The sequence below is a fragment of the Schistocerca nitens genome, unplaced genomic scaffold (genome assembly GCF_023898315.1).
Source record: "Schistocerca nitens isolate TAMUIC-IGC-003100 unplaced genomic scaffold, iqSchNite1.1 HiC_scaffold_94, whole genome shotgun sequence".
Lineage (NCBI taxonomy): Eukaryota > Metazoa > Arthropoda > Insecta > Orthoptera > Acrididae > Schistocerca > Schistocerca nitens.
Genome location: NW_026045639.1, coordinates 1 through 15,922, shown reverse-complemented (window position 1 = coordinate 15,922; position 15,922 = coordinate 1). Strand labels below are relative to the sequence as shown.

The following is a 15,922-nucleotide window of genomic DNA, read 5'->3' as shown; positions in this document are numbered from 1 at the left end:
ATTTCACAGTTCCGTTGGAGACGTTCTTCACGTCCTGACACAAAAAAGGGAACGCAGTCGGTAGCACATTTTTTTTTATTTTCTTGCTTCCCAGGCAGTTGCCTACTGTGTTCCTCTTATGGCATGCACTAGACAACCAGAACAGCTACAGGAGGGAGTCACCTTTGTTCTCGGCGGTAGTTACATTATCACAAACTCGAGCAATTCCATTGGCGTCAGCTTCAAAACGAATGCATGCCGAAACCCGGGATCGAACCAGGGACCTTTAGATCTTCAGTCTAACGCTCTCCCAACTGAGCTATTTCGGCTGACGTGGAACGTCTCTGTTTTGTACGTCTTCGTTAACCTCTGCCTCGTCGCCAATTTCACAGTCGTCTTCGTCTATAAGACACAGGGACGCTGAAAGGCGAGCAGCAGATGCAGTGAAGCACCACACACATTTCTTCTGCTTCCATCATCGTAACAAGCAAACACGTCGACTCGATTCATGTAATATTGACTTCGCTGACGCTAGAAAACCGGTGCTATATCGATGCCACGTGCAACTCGTGTGCAGAGAACGAGACACAAGAAGGAGTGAGCCTCTCCACCGTGTGAGAGGCAGTATCTAGCAGATACACACGGTAAAACATTTGACTTGCGCTAGCTCATAAATTGCTACACGTCATCGTCTGCAAGCTAAAATGGACACATCTGCACTGCCCAGAGAGGCGACACTTGCACTGACACCTGGTGGACGGCTGCGAGACGAGGAGATGAGCTGTGGCTTCTGGGCGCGACTTTAGCGCTGCACCCTGTAGCCAAGAACACTGCACATTGCTGGCGACCCACGTGTTTAGTAGTGACGCAACCGCTAGGATGCAGCTGAACGTCCATCTTCTGTGAGCGAGAAAATTTTCGCAATCGGCAGGACTCGAACCTGCGCTCCCAGAGGGAATCTGATTTCAAGTCAGACGCCTTAACCACTCGGCCACGACTGCCGGTGGCAAAAAGCGTCTTCCGACAAGTGAAAGTGCCACCTTGAGAAGCAATCCGATGGCAGAAAGCGCCTTGGCCTCACTCTTTTCTCTAGTGTTTCCATGGCCAGCACATTAGCCGTTACGAAAGTGTGTTAATTTTCGCCCAGGCAGAGGCTTGGACCCAACACCCTTTGGTTGAAAACCTAACGCTCTACCGACTGAGCTATCGTACAGCTGCGTGATGAGCGACTGATTCACATGTCGTAATTACTGGCTTATGGCTCCAATGGCGACTTCACCGACTTCCCACTGACGCACCGCTGACGCTAGTTTTCTGTCCTCTTAAGCGGTGGACATACTTGCAAGTAGCTGCGAGATCTTAAGAAAAGAAACGCTGCACCATTGCTTTTGCCGCACTCGAATGACTGAATTACGATTCTTAAAAAGAAATGAATGTTCGCTCTGTCCAAAACTTCCAAGCACATGTGTGTACTCACAAACTCGGCGTCGGCGCGAGAAAATGACGGGAGCGCACTCGTGGGCCTGCGACGGCTTTCTGCAGTCCCAGCGTCAGTGCGTGGTGAACCGGTAACCACAGGAAGCAGCGGCCGTCGCGGAACTCTGTATTCTTAGATTTTCGTCTTGTTGAGAGTGGCGTCATTGGTTTGCACCCGCGTTCATGCGTGTGAAAATATTTGCTCTTCTTTACGCAAAATCGCACGCAGCCGGTAGGACTCGAACCTACGCTCCCAGAGGGAATCTGATTTCGAGTCAGACGCCTTAACCACTCGGCCACGACTGCGCGGAGCGCGATCATCTCCCGTCACATGCAACTGCTACCGTTTAAAGCACTGTGGTGGCAGGAAACGGCGTAGTTACATTCTCTTCCGTAGTGTTTCCGCCGCTACTAGACGAATCACTACCAAAGCATTAAAATTTCCGCCCGGACAGGGATTTGAACCCTGGACCCTTAGGTTAAAAGCCTAATGCTCTACCGGCTGAGCTATCCGGGCTCACACGACGTTAGCAAACCTTCCACGATGCACAACTATACATTGACTCATGTCCTTTACTGTTGTGCAATCGCTGCATGGAGCCGTAACTAATAAAACGTCGCCTGGATGCTGTCTACAAACTTATCGTGCTAAGCTCGTAACAGACTATCGAAGAATACTGACACACGACGCAAAAACAAATTGCAGCAGTCGTTACGTCTCATGCGTTGGAGCAGAGGATTTACGTGTTTTGTTGACACTCACTGGGCAACTCGAAAATTCACAAGCATTTTGAATGCAATGTTTCCCACGTTTTCGCTCATTTCACAGTTCCGTTGGAGACGTTCTTCACGTCCTGACACAAAAAAGGGAACGCAGTCGGTAGCACATTTTTTTTTATTTTCTTGCTTCCCAGGCAGTTGCCTACTGTGTTCCTCTTATGGCATGCACTAGACAACCAGAACAGCTACAGGAGGGAGTCACCTTTGTTCTCGGCGGTAGTTACATTATCACAAACTCGAGCAATTCCATTGGCGTCAGCTTCAAAACGAATGCATGCCGAAACCCGGGATCGAACCAGGGACCTTTAGATCTTCAGTCTAACGCTCTCCCAACTGAGCTATTTCGGCTGACGTGGAACGTCTCTGTTTTGTACGTCTTCGTTAACCTCTGCCTCGTCGCCAATTTCACAGTCGTCTTCGTCTATAAGACACAGGGACGCTGAAAGGCGAGCAGCAGATGCAGTGAAGCACCACACACATTTCTTCTGCTTCCATCATCGTAACAAGCAAACACGTCGACTCGATTCATGTAATATTGACTTCGCTGACGCTAGAAAACCGGTGCTATATCGATGCCACGTGCAACTCGTGTGCAGAGAACGAGACACAAGAAGGAGTGAGCCTCTCCACCGTGTGAGAGGCAGTATCTAGCAGATACACACGGTAAAACATTTGACTTGCGCTAGCTCATAAATTGCTACACGTCATCGTCTGCAAGCTAAAATGGACACATCTGCACTGCCCAGAGAGGCGACACTTGCACTGACACCTGGTGGACGGCTGCGAGACGAGGAGATGAGCTGTGGCTTCTGGGCGCGACTTTAGCGCTGCACCCTGTAGCCAAGAACACTGCACATTGCTGGCGACCCACGTGTTTAGTAGTGACGCAACCGCTAGGATGCAGCTGAACGTCCATCTTCTGTGAGCGAGAAAATTTTCGCAGTCGGCAGGACTCGAACCTGCGCTCCCAGAGGGAATCTGATTTCAAGTCAGACGCCTTAACCACTCGGCCACGACTGCCGGTGGCAAAAAGCGTCTTCCGACAAGTGAAAGTGCCACCTTGAGAAGCAATCCGATGGCAGAAAGCGCCTTGGCCTCACTCTTTTCTCTAGTGTTTCCATGGCCAGCACATTAGCCGTTACGAAAGTGTGTTAATTTTCGCCCAGGCAGAGGCTTGGACCCAACACCCTTTGGTTGAAAACCTAACGCTCTACCGACTGAGCTATCGTACAGCTGCGTGATGAGCGACTGATTCACATGTCGTAATTACTGGCTTATGGCTCCAATGGCGACTTCACCGACTTCCCGCTGACGCTAGTTTTCTGTCCTCTTAAGCGGTGGACATACTTGCAAGTAGCTGCGAGATCTTAAGAAAAGAAACGCTGCACCATTGCTTTTGCCGCACTCGAATGACTGAATTACGATTCTTAAAAAGAAATGAATGTTCGCTCTGTCCAAAACTTCCAAGCACATGTGTGTACTCACAAACTCGGCGTCGGCGCGAGAAAATGACGGGAGCGCACTCGTGGGCCTGCGACGGCTTTCTGCAGTCCCAGCGTCAGTGCGTGGTGAACCGGTAACCACAGGAAGCAGCGGCCGTCGCGGAACTCTGTATTCTTAGATTTTCGTCTTGTTGAGAGTGGCGTCATTGGTTTGCACCCGCGTTCATGCGTGTGAAAATATTTGCTCTTCTTTACGCAAAATCGCACGCAGCCGGTAGGACTCGAACCTACGCTCCCAGAGGGAATCTGATTTCGAGTCAGACGCCTTAACCACTCGGCCACGACTGCGCGGAGCGCGATCATCTCCCGTCACATGCAACTGCTACCGTTTAAAGCACTGTGGTGGCAGGAAACGGCGTAGTTACATTCTCTTCCGTAGTGTTTCCGCCGCTACTAGACGAATCACTACCAAAGCATTAAAATTTCCGCCCGGACAGGGATTTGAACCCTGGACCCTTAGGTTAAAAGCCTAATGCTCTACCGGCTGAGCTATCCGGGCTCACACGACGTTAGCAAACCTTCCACGATGCACAACTATACATTGACTCATGTCCTTTACTGTTGTGCAATCGCTGCATGGAGCCGTAACTAATAAAACGTCGCCTGGATGCTGTCTACAAACTTATCGTGCTAAGCTCGTAACAGACTATCGAAGAATACTGACACACGACGCAAAAACAAATTGCAGCAGTCGTTACGTCTCATGCGTTGGAGCAGAGGATTTACGTGTTTTGTTGACACTCACTGGGCAACTCGAAAATTCACAAGCATTTTGAATGCAATGTTTCCCACGTTTTCGCTCATTTCACAGTTCCGTTGGAGACGTTCTTCACGTCCTGACACAAAAAAGGGAACGCAGTCGGTAGCACATTTTTTTTTATTTTCTTGCTTCCCAGGCAGTTGCCTACTGTGTTCCTCTTATGGCATGCACTAGACAACCAGAACAGCTACAGGAGGGAGTCACCTTTGTTCTCGGCGGTAGTTACATTATCACAAACTCGAGCAATTCCATTGGCGTCAGCTTCAAAACGAATGCATGCCGAAACCCGGGATCGAACCAGGGACCTTTAGATCTTCAGTCTAACGCTCTCCCAACTGAGCTATTTCGGCTGACGTGGAACGTCTCTGTTTTGTACGTCTTCGTTAACCTCTGCCTCGTCGCCAATTTCACAGTCGTCTTCGTCTATAAGACACAGGGACGCTGAAAGGCGAGCAGCAGATGCAGTGAAGCACCACACACATTTCTTCTGCTTCCATCATCGTAACAAGCAAACACGTCGACTCGATTCATGTAATATTGACTTCGCTGACGCTAGAAAACCGGTGCTATATCGATGCCACGTGCAACTCGTGTGCAGAGAACGAGACACAAGAAGGAGTGAGCCTCTCCACCGTGTGAGAGGCAGTATCTAGCAGATACACACGGTAAAACATTTGACTTGCGCTAGCTCATAAATTGCTACACGTCATCGTCTGCAAGCTAAAATGGACACATCTGCACTGCCCAGAGAGGCGACACTTGCACTGACACCTGGTGGACGGCTGCGAGACGAGGAGATGAGCTGTGGCTTCTGGGCGCGACTTTAGCGCTGCACCCTGTAGCCAAGAACACTGCACATTGCTGGCGACCCACGTGTTTAGTAGTGACGCAACCGCTAGGATGCAGCTGAACGTCCATCTTCTGTGAGCGAGAAAATTTTCGCAGTCGGCAGGACTCGAACCTGCGCTCCCAGAGGGAATCTGATTTCAAGTCAGACGCCTTAACCACTCGGCCACGACTGCCGGTGGCAAAAAGCGTCTTCCGACAAGTGAAAGTGCCACCTTGAGAAGCAATCCGATGGCAGAAAGCGCCTTGGCCTCACTCTTTTCTCTAGTGTTTCCATGGCCAGCACATTAGCCGTTACGAAAGTGTGTTAATTTTCGCCCAGGCAGAGGCTTGGACCCAACACCCTTTGGTTGAAAACCTAACGCTCTACCGACTGAGCTATCGTACAGCTGCGTGATGAGCGACTGATTCACATGTCGTAATTACTGGCTTATGGCTCCAATGGCGACTTCACCGACTTCCCACTGACGCACCGCTGACGCTAGTTTTCTGTCCTCTTAAGCGGTGGACATACTTGCAAGTAGCTGCGAGATCTTAAGAAAAGAAACGCTGCACCATTGCTTTTGCCGCACTCGAATGACTGAATTACGATTCTTAAAAAGAAATGAATGTTCGCTCTGTCCAAAACTTCCAAGCACATGTGTGTACTCACAAACTCGGCGTCGGCGCGAGAAAATGACGGGAGCGCACTCGTGGGCCTGCGACGGCTTTCTGCAGTCCCAGCGTCAGTGCGTGGTGAACCGGTAACCACAGGAAGCAGCGGCCGTCGCGGAACTCTGTATTCTTAGATTTTCGTCTTGTTGAGAGTGGCGTCATTGGTTTGCACCCGCGTTCATGCGTGTGAAAATATTTGCTCTTCTTTACGCAAAATCGCACGCAGCCGGTAGGACTCGAACCTACGCTCCCAGAGGGAATCTGATTTCGAGTCAGACGCCTTAACCACTCGGCCACGACTGCGCGGAGCGCGATCATCTCCCGTCACATGCAACTGCTACCGTTTAAAGCACTGTGGTGGCAGGAAACGGCGTAGTTACATTCTCTTCCGTAGTGTTTCCGCCGCTACTAGACGAATCACTACCAAAGCATTAAAATTTCCGCCCGGACAGGGATTTGAACCCTGGACCCTTAGGTTAAAAGCCTAATGCTCTACCGGCTGAGCTATCCGGGCTCACACGACGTTAGCAAACCTTCCACGATGCACAACTATACATTGACTCATGTCCTTTACTGTTGTGCAATCGCTGCATGGAGCCGTAACTAATAAAACGTCGCCTGGATGCTGTCTACAAACTTATCGTGCTAAGCTCGTAACAGACTATCGAAGAATACTGACACACGACGCAAAAACAAATTGCAGCAGTCGTTACGTCTCATGCGTTGGAGCAGAGGATTTACGTGTTTTGTTGACACTCACTGGGCAACTCGAAAATTCACAAGCATTTTGAATGCAATGTTTCCCACGTTTTCGCTCATTTCACAGTTCCGTTGGAGACGTTCTTCACGTCCTGACACAAAAAAGGGAACGCAGTCGGTAGCACATTTTTTTTTATTTTCTTGCTTCCCAGGCAGTTGCCTACTGTGTTCCTCTTATGGCATGCACTAGACAACCAGAACAGCTACAGGAGGGAGTCACCTTTGTTCTCGGCGGTAGTTACATTATCACAAACTCGAGCAATTCCATTGGCGTCAGCTTCAAAACGAATGCATGCCGAAACCCGGGATCGAACCAGGGACCTTTAGATCTTCAGTCTAACGCTCTCCCAACTGAGCTATTTCGGCTGACGTGGAACGTCTCTGTTTTGTACGTCTTCGTTAACCTCTGCCTCGTCGCCAATTTCACAGTCGTCTTCGTCTATAAGACACAGGGACGCTGAAAGGCGAGCAGCAGATGCAGTGAAGCACCACACACATTTCTTCTGCTTCCATCATCGTAACAAGCAAACACGTCGACTCGATTCATGTAATATTGACTTCGCTGACGCTAGAAAACCGGTGCTATATCGATGCCACGTGCAACTCGTGTGCAGAGAACGAGACACAAGAAGGAGTGAGCCTCTCCACCGTGTGAGAGGCAGTATCTAGCAGATACACACGGTAAAACATTTGACTTGCGCTAGCTCATAAATTGCTACACGTCATCGTCTGCAAGCTAAAATGGACACATCTGCACTGCCCAGAGAGGCGACACTTGCACTGACACCTGGTGGACGGCTGCGAGACGAGGAGATGAGCTGTGGCTTCTGGGCGCGACTTTAGCGCTGCACCCTGTAGCCAAGAACACTGCACATTGCTGGCGACCCACGTGTTTAGTAGTGACGCAACCGCTAGGATGCAGCTGAACGTCCATCTTCTGTGAGCGAGAAAATTTTCGCAGTCGGCAGGACTCGAACCTGCGCTCCCAGAGGGAATCTGATTTCAAGTCAGACGCCTTAACCACTCGGCCACGACTGCCGGTGGCAAAAAGCGTCTTCCGACAAGTGAAAGTGCCACCTTGAGAAGCAATCCGATGGCAGAAAGCGCCTTGGCCTCACTCTTTTCTCTAGTGTTTCCATGGCCAGCACATTAGCCGTTACGAAAGTGTGTTAATTTTCGCCCAGGCAGAGGCTTGGACCCAACACCCTTTGGTTGAAAACCTAACGCTCTACCGACTGAGCTATCGTACAGCTGCGTGATGAGCGACTGATTCACATGTCGTAATTACTGGCTTATGGCTCCAATGGCGACTTCACCGACTTCCCGCTGACGCTAGTTTTCTGTCCTCTTAAGCGGTGGACATACTTGCAAGTAGCTGCGAGATCTTAAGAAAAGAAACGCTGCACCATTGCTTTTGCCGCACTCGAATGACTGAATTACGATTCTTAAAAAGAAATGAATGTTCGCTCTGTCCAAAACTTCCAAGCACATGTGTGTACTCACAAACTCGGCGTCGGCGCGAGAAAATGACGGGAGCGCACTCGTGGGCCTGCGACGGCTTTCTGCAGTCCCAGCGTCAGTGCGTGGTGAACCGGTAACCACAGGAAGCAGCGGCCGTCGCGGAACTCTGTATTCTTAGATTTTCGTCTTGTTGAGAGTGGCGTCATTGGTTTGCACCCGCGTTCATGCGTGTGAAAATATTTGCTCTTCTTTACGCAAAATCGCACGCAGCCGGTAGGACTCGAACCTACGCTCCCAGAGGGAATCTGATTTCGAGTCAGACGCCTTAACCACTCGGCCACGACTGCGCGGAGCGCGATCATCTCCCGTCACATGCAACTGCTACCGTTTAAAGCACTGTGGTGGCAGGAAACGGCGTAGTTACATTCTCTTCCGTAGTGTTTCCGCCGCTACTAGACGAATCACTACCAAAGCATTAAAATTTCCGCCCGGACAGGGATTTGAACCCTGGACCCTTAGGTTAAAAGCCTAATGCTCTACCGGCTGAGCTATCCGGGCTCACACGACGTTAGCAAACCTTCCACGATGCACAACTATACATTGACTCATGTCCTTTACTGTTGTGCAATCGCTGCATGGAGCCGTAACTAATAAAACGTCGCCTGGATGCTGTCTACAAACTTATCGTGCTAAGCTCGTAACAGACTATCGAAGAATACTGACACACGACGCAAAAACAAATTGCAGCAGTCGTTACGTCTCATGCGTTGGAGCAGAGGATTTACGTGTTTTGTTGACACTCACTGGGCAACTCGAAAATTCACAAGCATTTTGAATGCAATGTTTCCCACGTTTTCGCTCATTTCACAGTTCCGTTGGAGACGTTCTTCACGTCCTGACACAAAAAAGGGAACGCAGTCGGTAGCACATTTTTTTTTATTTTCTTGCTTCCCAGGCAGTTGCCTACTGTGTTCCTCTTATGGCATGCACTAGACAACCAGAACAGCTACAGGAGGGAGTCACCTTTGTTCTCGGCGGTAGTTACATTATCACAAACTCGAGCAATTCCATTGGCGTCAGCTTCAAAACGAATGCATGCCGAAACCCGGGATCGAACCAGGGACCTTTAGATCTTCAGTCTAACGCTCTCCCAACTGAGCTATTTCGGCTGACGTGGAACGTCTCTGTTTTGTACGTCTTCGTTAACCTCTGCCTCGTCGCCAATTTCACAGTCGTCTTCGTCTATAAGACACAGGGACGCTGAAAGGCGAGCAGCAGATGCAGTGAAGCACCACACACATTTCTTCTGCTTCCATCATCGTAACAAGCAAACACGTCGACTCGATTCATGTAATATTGACTTCGCTGACGCTAGAAAACCGGTGCTATATCGATGCCACGTGCAACTCGTGTGCAGAGAACGAGACACAAGAAGGAGTGAGCCTCTCCACCGTGTGAGAGGCAGTATCTAGCAGATACACACGGTAAAACATTTGACTTGCGCTAGCTCATAAATTGCTACACGTCATCGTCTGCAAGCTAAAATGGACACATCTGCACTGCCCAGAGAGGCGACACTTGCACTGACACCTGGTGGACGGCTGCGAGACGAGGAGATGAGCTGTGGCTTCTGGGCGCGACTTTAGCGCTGCACCCTGTAGCCAAGAACACTGCACATTGCTGGCGACCCACGTGTTTAGTAGTGACGCAACCGCTAGGATGCAGCTGAACGTCCATCTTCTGTGAGCGAGAAAATTTTCGCAGTCGGCAGGACTCGAACCTGCGCTCCCAGAGGGAATCTGATTTCAAGTCAGACGCCTTAACCACTCGGCCACGACTGCCGGTGGCAAAAAGCGTCTTCCGACAAGTGAAAGTGCCACCTTGAGAAGCAATCCGATGGCAGAAAGCGCCTTGGCCTCACTCTTTTCTCTAGTGTTTCCATGGCCAGCACATTAGCCGTTACGAAAGTGTGTTAATTTTCGCCCAGGCAGAGGCTTGGACCCAACACCCTTTGGTTGAAAACCTAACGCTCTACCGACTGAGCTATCGTACAGCTGCGTGATGAGCGACTGATTCACATGTCGTAATTACTGGCTTATGGCTCCAATGGCGACTTCACCGACTTCCCACTGACGCACCGCTGACGCTAGTTTTCTGTCCTCTTAAGCGGTGGACATACTTGCAAGTAGCTGCGAGATCTTAAGAAAAGAAACGCTGCACCATTGCTTTTGCCGCACTCGAATGACTGAATTACGATTCTTAAAAAGAAATGAATGTTCGCTCTGTCCAAAACTTCCAAGCACATGTGTGTACTCACAAACTCGGCGTCGGCGCGAGAAAATGACGGGAGCGCACTCGTGGGCCTGCGACGGCTTTCTGCAGTCCCAGCGTCAGTGCGTGGTGAACCGGTAACCACAGGAAGCAGCGGCCGTCGCGGAACTCTGTATTCTTAAATTTTCGTCTTGTTGAGAGTGGCGTCATTGGTTTGCACCCGCGTTCATGCGTGTGAAAATATTTGCTCTTCTTTACGCAAAATCGCACGCAGCCGGTAGGACTCGAACCTACGCTCCCAGAGGGAATCTGATTTCGAGTCAGACGCCTTAACCACTCGGCCACGACTGCGCGGAGCGCGATCATCTCCCGTCACATGCAACTGCTACCGTTTAAAGCACTGTGGTGGCAGGAAACGGCGTAGTTACATTCTCTTCCGTAGTGTTTCCGCCGCTACTAGACGAATCACTACCAAAGCATTAAAATTTCCGCCCGGACAGGGATTTGAACCCTGGACCCTTAGGTTAAAAGCCTAATGCTCTACCGGCTGAGCTATCCGGGCTCACACGACGTTAGCAAACCTTCCACGATGCACAACTATACATTGACTCATGTCCTTTACTGTTGTGCAATCGCTGCATGGAGCCGTAACTAATAAAACGTCGCCTGGATGCTGTCTACAAACTTATCGTGCTAAGCTCGTAACAGACTATCGAAGAATACTGACACACGACGCAAAAACAAATTGCAGCAGTCGTTACGTCTCATGCGTTGGAGCAGAGGATTTACGTGTTTTGTTGACACTCACTGGGCAACTCGAAAATTCACAAGCATTTTGAATGCAATGTTTCCCACGTTTTCGCTCATTTCACAGTTCCGTTGGAGACGTTCTTCACGTCCTGACACAAAAAAGGGAACGCAGTCGGTAGCACATTTTTTTTTATTTTCTTGCTTCCCAGGCAGTTGCCTACTGTGTTCCTCTTATGGCATGCACTAGACAACCAGAACAGCTACAGGAGGGAGTCACCTTTGTTCTCGGCGGTAGTTACATTATCACAAACTCGAGCAATTCCATTGGCGTCAGCTTCAAAACGAATGCATGCCGAAACCCGGGATCGAACCAGGGACCTTTAGATCTTCAGTCTAACGCTCTCCCAACTGAGCTATTTCGGCTGACGTGGAACGTCTCTGTTTTGTACGTCTTCGTTAACCTCTGCCTCGTCGCCAATTTCACAGTCGTCTTCGTCTATAAGACACAGGGACGCTGAAAGGCGAGCAGCAGATGCAGTGAAGCACCACACACATTTCTTCTGCTTCCATCATCGTAACAAGCAAACACGTCGACTCGATTCATGTAATATTGACTTCGCTGACGCTAGAAAACCGGTGCTATATCGATGCCACGTGCAACTCGTGTGCAGAGAACGAGACACAAGAAGGAGTGAGCCTCTCCACCGTGTGAGAGGCAGTATCTAGCAGATACACACGGTAAAACATTTGACTTGCGCTAGCTCATAAATTGCTACACGTCATCGTCTGCAAGCTAAAATGGACACATCTGCACTGCCCAGAGAGGCGACACTTGCACTGACACCTGGTGGACGGCTGCGAGACGAGGAGATGAGCTGTGGCTTCTGGGCGCGACTTTAGCGCTGCACCCTGTAGCCAAGAACACTGCACATTGCTGGCGACCCACGTGTTTAGTAGTGACGCAACCGCTAGGATGCAGCTGAACGTCCATCTTCTGTGAGCGAGAAAATTTTCGCAGTCGGCAGGACTCGAACCTGCGCTCCCAGAGGGAATCTGATTTCAAGTCAGACGCCTTAACCACTCGGCCACGACTGCCGGTGGCAAAAAGCGTCTTCCGACAAGTGAAAGTGCCACCTTGAGAAGCAATCCGATGGCAGAAAGCGCCTTGGCCTCACTCTTTTCTCTAGTGTTTCCATGGCCAGCACATTAGCCGTTACGAAAGTGTGTTAATTTTCGCCCAGGCAGAGGCTTGGACCCAACACCCTTTGGTTGAAAACCTAACGCTCTACCGACTGAGCTATCGTACAGCTGCGTGATGAGCGACTGATTCACATGTCGTAATTACTGGCTTATGGCTCCAATGGCGACTTCACCGACTTCCCGCTGACGCTAGTTTTCTGTCCTCTTAAGCGGTGGACATACTTGCAAGTAGCTGCGAGATCTTAAGAAAAGAAACGCTGCACCATTGCTTTTGCCGCACTCGAATGACTGAATTACGATTCTTAAAAAGAAATGAATGTTCGCTCTGTCCAAAACTTCCAAGCACATGTGTGTACTCACAAACTCGGCGTCGGCGCGAGAAAATGACGGGAGCGCACTCGTGGGCCTGCGACGGCTTTCTGCAGTCCCAGCGTCAGTGCGTGGTGAACCGGTAACCACAGGAAGCAGCGGCCGTCGCGGAACTCTGTATTCTTAGATTTTCGTCTTGTTGAGAGTGGCGTCATTGGTTTGCACCCGCGTTCATGCGTGTGAAAATATTTGCTCTTCTTTACGCAAAATCGCACGCAGCCGGTAGGACTCGAACCTACGCTCCCAGAGGGAATCTGATTTCGAGTCAGACGCCTTAACCACTCGGCCACGACTGCGCGGAGCGCGATCATCTCCCGTCACATGCAACTGCTACCGTTTAAAGCACTGTGGTGGCAGGAAACGGCGTAGTTACATTCTCTTCCGTAGTGTTTCCGCCGCTACTAGACGAATTACTACCAAAGCATTAAAATTTCCGCCCGGACAGGGATTTGAACCCTGGACCCTTAGGTTAAAAGCCTAATGCTCTACCGGCTGAGCTATCCGGGCTCACACGACGTTAGCAAACCTTCCACGATGCACAACTATACATTGACTCATGTCCTTTACTGTTGTGCAATCGCTGCATGGAGCCGTAACTAATAAAACGTCGCCTGGATGCTGTCTACAAACTTATCGTGCTAAGCTCGTAACAGACTATCGAAGAATACTGACACACGACGCAAAAACAAATTGCAGCAGTCGTTACGTCTCATGCGTTGGAGCAGAGGATTTACGTGTTTTGTTGACACTCACTGGGCAACTCGAAAATTCACAAGCATTTTGAATGCAATGTTTCCCACGTTTTCGCTCATTTCACAGTTCCGTTGGAGACGTTCTTCACGTCCTGACACAAAAAAGGGAACGCAGTCGGTAGCACATTTTTTTTTATTTTCTTGCTTCCCAGGCAGTTGCCTACTGTGTTCCTCTTATGGCATGCACTAGACAACCAGAACAGCTACAGGAGGGAGTCACCTTTGTTCTCGGCGGTAGTTACATTATCACAAACTCGAGCAATTCCATTGGCGTCAGCTTCAAAACGAATGCATGCCGAAACCCGGGATCGAACCAGGGACCTTTAGATCTTCAGTCTAACGCTCTCCCAACTGAGCTATTTCGGCTGACGTGGAACGTCTCTGTTTTGTACGTCTTCGTTAACCTCTGCCTCGTCGCCAATTTCACAGTCGTCTTCGTCTATAAGACACAGGGACGCTGAAAGGCGAGCAGCAGATGCAGTGAAGCACCACACACATTTCTTCTGCTTCCATCATCGTAACAAGCAAACACGTCGACTCGATTCATGTAATATTGACTTCGCTGACGCTAGAAAACCGGTGCTATATCGATGCCACGTGCAACTCGTGTGCAGAGAACGAGACACAAGAAGGAGTGAGCCTCTCCACCGTGTGAGAGGCAGTATCTAGCAGATACACACGGTAAAACATTTGACTTGCGCTAGCTCATAAATTGCTACACGTCATCGTCTGCAAGCTAAAATGGACACATCTGCACTGCCCAGAGAGGCGACACTTGCACTGACACCTGGTGGACGGCTGCGAGACGAGGAGATGAGCTGTGGCTTCTGGGCGCGACTTTAGCGCTGCACCCTGTAGCCAAGAACACTGCACATTGCTGGCGACCCACGTGTTTAGTAGTGACGCAACCGCTAGGATGCAGCTGAACGTCCATCTTCTGTGAGCGAGAAAATTTTCGCAGTCGGCAGGACTCGAACCTGCGCTCCCAGAGGGAATCTGATTTCAAGTCAGACGCCTTAACCACTCGGCCACGACTGCCGGTGGCAAAAAGCGTCTTCCGACAAGTGAAAGTGCCACCTTGAGAAGCAATCCGATGGCAGAAAGCGCCTTGGCCTCACTCTTTTCTCTAGTGTTTCCATGGCCAGCACATTAGCCGTTACGAAAGTGTGTTAATTTTCGCCCAGGCAGAGGCTTGGACCCAACACCCTTTGGTTGAAAACCTAACGCTCTACCGACTGAGCTATCGTACAGCTGCGTGATGAGCGACTGATTCACATGTCGTAATTACTGGCTTATGGCTCCAATGGCGACTTCACCGACTTCCCACTGACGCACCGCTGACGCTAGTTTTCTGTCCTCTTAAGCGGTGGACATACTTGCAAGTAGCTGCGAGATCTTAAGAAAAGAAACGCTGCACCATTGCTTTTGCCGCACTCGAATGACTGAATTACGATTCTTAAAAAGAAATGAATGTTCGCTCTGTCCAAAACTTCCAAGCACATGTGTGTACTCACAAACTCGGCGTCGGCGCGAGAAAATGACGGGAGCGCACTCGTGGGCCTGCGACGGCTTTCTGCAGTCCCAGCGTCAGTGCGTGGTGAACCGGTAACCACAGGAAGCAGCGGCCGTCGCGGAACTCTGTATTCTTAGATTTTCGTCTTGTTGAGAGTGGCGTCATTGGTTTGCACCCGCGTTCATGCGTGTGAAAATATTTGCTCTTCTTTACGCAAAATCGCACGCAGCCGGTAGGACTCGAACCTACGCTCCCAGAGGGAATCTGATTTCGAGTCAGACGCCTTAACCACTCGGCCACGACTGCGCGGAGCGCGATCATCTCCCGTCACATGCAACTGCTACCGTTTAAAGCACTGTGGTGGCAGGAAACGGCGTAGTTACATTCTCTTCCGTAGTGTTTCCGCCGCTACTAGACGAATCACTACCAAAGCATTAAAATTTCCGCCCGGACAGGGATTTGAACCCTGGACCCTTAGGTTAAAAGCCTAATGCTCTACCGGCTGAGCTATCCGGGCTCACACGACGTTAGCAAACCTTCCACGATGCACAACTATACATTGACTCATGTCCTTTACTGTTGTGCAATCGCTGCATGGAGCCGTAACTAATAAAACGTCGCCTGGATGCTGTCTACAAACTTATCGTGCTAAGCTCGTAACAGACTATCGAAGAATACTGACACACGACGCAAAAACAAATTGCAGCAGTCGTTACGTCTCATGCGTTGGAGCAGAGGATTTACGTGTTTTGTTGACACTCACTGGGCAACTCGAAAATTCACAAGCATTTTGAATGCAATGTTTCCCACGTTTTCGCTCATTTCACAGTTCCGTTGGAGACGTTCTTCA

At 50.1% G+C, this 15,922-nt stretch overlaps 28 non-coding genes across 28 annotated transcripts; all 28 read right to left on the bottom strand.

The window, feature by feature from the left end:
* Positions 1–235: 235 nt before the first annotated feature.
* On the bottom strand, positions 236–308 carry Trnaf-gaa (transfer RNA phenylalanine (anticodon GAA)). Its single transcript has one exon. It is a non-coding gene; the product is annotated as a tRNA-Phe (tRNA).
* Positions 309–898: 590 nt separating this feature from the next.
* On the bottom strand, positions 899–980 carry Trnas-uga (transfer RNA serine (anticodon UGA)). The gene has a single exon. It is a non-coding gene; the product is annotated as a tRNA-Ser (tRNA).
* Positions 981–1,679: 699 nt separating this feature from the next.
* Positions 1,680–1,761, bottom strand: Trnas-cga (transfer RNA serine (anticodon CGA)). The gene has a single exon. It is a non-coding gene; the product is annotated as a tRNA-Ser (tRNA).
* A 138-nt stretch (positions 1,762–1,899) lies between these two features.
* Positions 1,900–1,972, bottom strand: Trnak-uuu (transfer RNA lysine (anticodon UUU)). Its single transcript has one exon. It is a non-coding gene; the product is annotated as a tRNA-Lys (tRNA).
* Positions 1,973–2,510: 538 nt separating this feature from the next.
* On the bottom strand, positions 2,511–2,583 carry Trnaf-gaa (transfer RNA phenylalanine (anticodon GAA)). Its single transcript has one exon. It is a non-coding gene; the product is annotated as a tRNA-Phe (tRNA).
* Positions 2,584–3,173: 590 nt separating this feature from the next.
* Trnas-uga (transfer RNA serine (anticodon UGA)) lies at positions 3,174–3,255 on the bottom strand. Its single transcript has one exon. It is a non-coding gene; the product is annotated as a tRNA-Ser (tRNA).
* Positions 3,256–3,943: 688 nt separating this feature from the next.
* Trnas-cga (transfer RNA serine (anticodon CGA)) lies at positions 3,944–4,025 on the bottom strand. The gene has a single exon. It is a non-coding gene; the product is annotated as a tRNA-Ser (tRNA).
* Positions 4,026–4,163: 138 nt separating this feature from the next.
* Trnak-uuu (transfer RNA lysine (anticodon UUU)) lies at positions 4,164–4,236 on the bottom strand. Its single transcript has one exon. It is a non-coding gene; the product is annotated as a tRNA-Lys (tRNA).
* A 538-nt stretch (positions 4,237–4,774) lies between these two features.
* Positions 4,775–4,847, bottom strand: Trnaf-gaa (transfer RNA phenylalanine (anticodon GAA)). Its single transcript has one exon. It is a non-coding gene; the product is annotated as a tRNA-Phe (tRNA).
* Positions 4,848–5,437: 590 nt separating this feature from the next.
* On the bottom strand, positions 5,438–5,519 carry Trnas-uga (transfer RNA serine (anticodon UGA)). The gene has a single exon. It is a non-coding gene; the product is annotated as a tRNA-Ser (tRNA).
* A 699-nt stretch (positions 5,520–6,218) lies between these two features.
* Trnas-cga (transfer RNA serine (anticodon CGA)) lies at positions 6,219–6,300 on the bottom strand. The gene has a single exon. It is a non-coding gene; the product is annotated as a tRNA-Ser (tRNA).
* A 138-nt stretch (positions 6,301–6,438) lies between these two features.
* On the bottom strand, positions 6,439–6,511 carry Trnak-uuu (transfer RNA lysine (anticodon UUU)). Its single transcript has one exon. It is a non-coding gene; the product is annotated as a tRNA-Lys (tRNA).
* Positions 6,512–7,049: 538 nt separating this feature from the next.
* Trnaf-gaa (transfer RNA phenylalanine (anticodon GAA)) lies at positions 7,050–7,122 on the bottom strand. Its single transcript has one exon. It is a non-coding gene; the product is annotated as a tRNA-Phe (tRNA).
* Positions 7,123–7,712: 590 nt separating this feature from the next.
* On the bottom strand, positions 7,713–7,794 carry Trnas-uga (transfer RNA serine (anticodon UGA)). The gene has a single exon. It is a non-coding gene; the product is annotated as a tRNA-Ser (tRNA).
* A 688-nt stretch (positions 7,795–8,482) lies between these two features.
* Positions 8,483–8,564, bottom strand: Trnas-cga (transfer RNA serine (anticodon CGA)). Its single transcript has one exon. It is a non-coding gene; the product is annotated as a tRNA-Ser (tRNA).
* A 138-nt stretch (positions 8,565–8,702) lies between these two features.
* Trnak-uuu (transfer RNA lysine (anticodon UUU)) lies at positions 8,703–8,775 on the bottom strand. The gene has a single exon. It is a non-coding gene; the product is annotated as a tRNA-Lys (tRNA).
* Positions 8,776–9,313: 538 nt separating this feature from the next.
* Trnaf-gaa (transfer RNA phenylalanine (anticodon GAA)) lies at positions 9,314–9,386 on the bottom strand. The gene has a single exon. It is a non-coding gene; the product is annotated as a tRNA-Phe (tRNA).
* Positions 9,387–9,976: 590 nt separating this feature from the next.
* On the bottom strand, positions 9,977–10,058 carry Trnas-uga (transfer RNA serine (anticodon UGA)). The gene has a single exon. It is a non-coding gene; the product is annotated as a tRNA-Ser (tRNA).
* Positions 10,059–10,757: 699 nt separating this feature from the next.
* Trnas-cga (transfer RNA serine (anticodon CGA)) lies at positions 10,758–10,839 on the bottom strand. The gene has a single exon. It is a non-coding gene; the product is annotated as a tRNA-Ser (tRNA).
* A 138-nt stretch (positions 10,840–10,977) lies between these two features.
* Positions 10,978–11,050, bottom strand: Trnak-uuu (transfer RNA lysine (anticodon UUU)). Its single transcript has one exon. It is a non-coding gene; the product is annotated as a tRNA-Lys (tRNA).
* A 538-nt stretch (positions 11,051–11,588) lies between these two features.
* On the bottom strand, positions 11,589–11,661 carry Trnaf-gaa (transfer RNA phenylalanine (anticodon GAA)). The gene has a single exon. It is a non-coding gene; the product is annotated as a tRNA-Phe (tRNA).
* A 590-nt stretch (positions 11,662–12,251) lies between these two features.
* Trnas-uga (transfer RNA serine (anticodon UGA)) lies at positions 12,252–12,333 on the bottom strand. Its single transcript has one exon. It is a non-coding gene; the product is annotated as a tRNA-Ser (tRNA).
* Positions 12,334–13,021: 688 nt separating this feature from the next.
* On the bottom strand, positions 13,022–13,103 carry Trnas-cga (transfer RNA serine (anticodon CGA)). Its single transcript has one exon. It is a non-coding gene; the product is annotated as a tRNA-Ser (tRNA).
* Positions 13,104–13,241: 138 nt separating this feature from the next.
* Positions 13,242–13,314, bottom strand: Trnak-uuu (transfer RNA lysine (anticodon UUU)). Its single transcript has one exon. It is a non-coding gene; the product is annotated as a tRNA-Lys (tRNA).
* A 538-nt stretch (positions 13,315–13,852) lies between these two features.
* Trnaf-gaa (transfer RNA phenylalanine (anticodon GAA)) lies at positions 13,853–13,925 on the bottom strand. Its single transcript has one exon. It is a non-coding gene; the product is annotated as a tRNA-Phe (tRNA).
* Positions 13,926–14,515: 590 nt separating this feature from the next.
* Positions 14,516–14,597, bottom strand: Trnas-uga (transfer RNA serine (anticodon UGA)). Its single transcript has one exon. It is a non-coding gene; the product is annotated as a tRNA-Ser (tRNA).
* A 699-nt stretch (positions 14,598–15,296) lies between these two features.
* On the bottom strand, positions 15,297–15,378 carry Trnas-cga (transfer RNA serine (anticodon CGA)). Its single transcript has one exon. It is a non-coding gene; the product is annotated as a tRNA-Ser (tRNA).
* Positions 15,379–15,516: 138 nt separating this feature from the next.
* Trnak-uuu (transfer RNA lysine (anticodon UUU)) lies at positions 15,517–15,589 on the bottom strand. Its single transcript has one exon. It is a non-coding gene; the product is annotated as a tRNA-Lys (tRNA).
* Between the last annotated feature and the right edge of the window lie 333 nt (positions 15,590–15,922).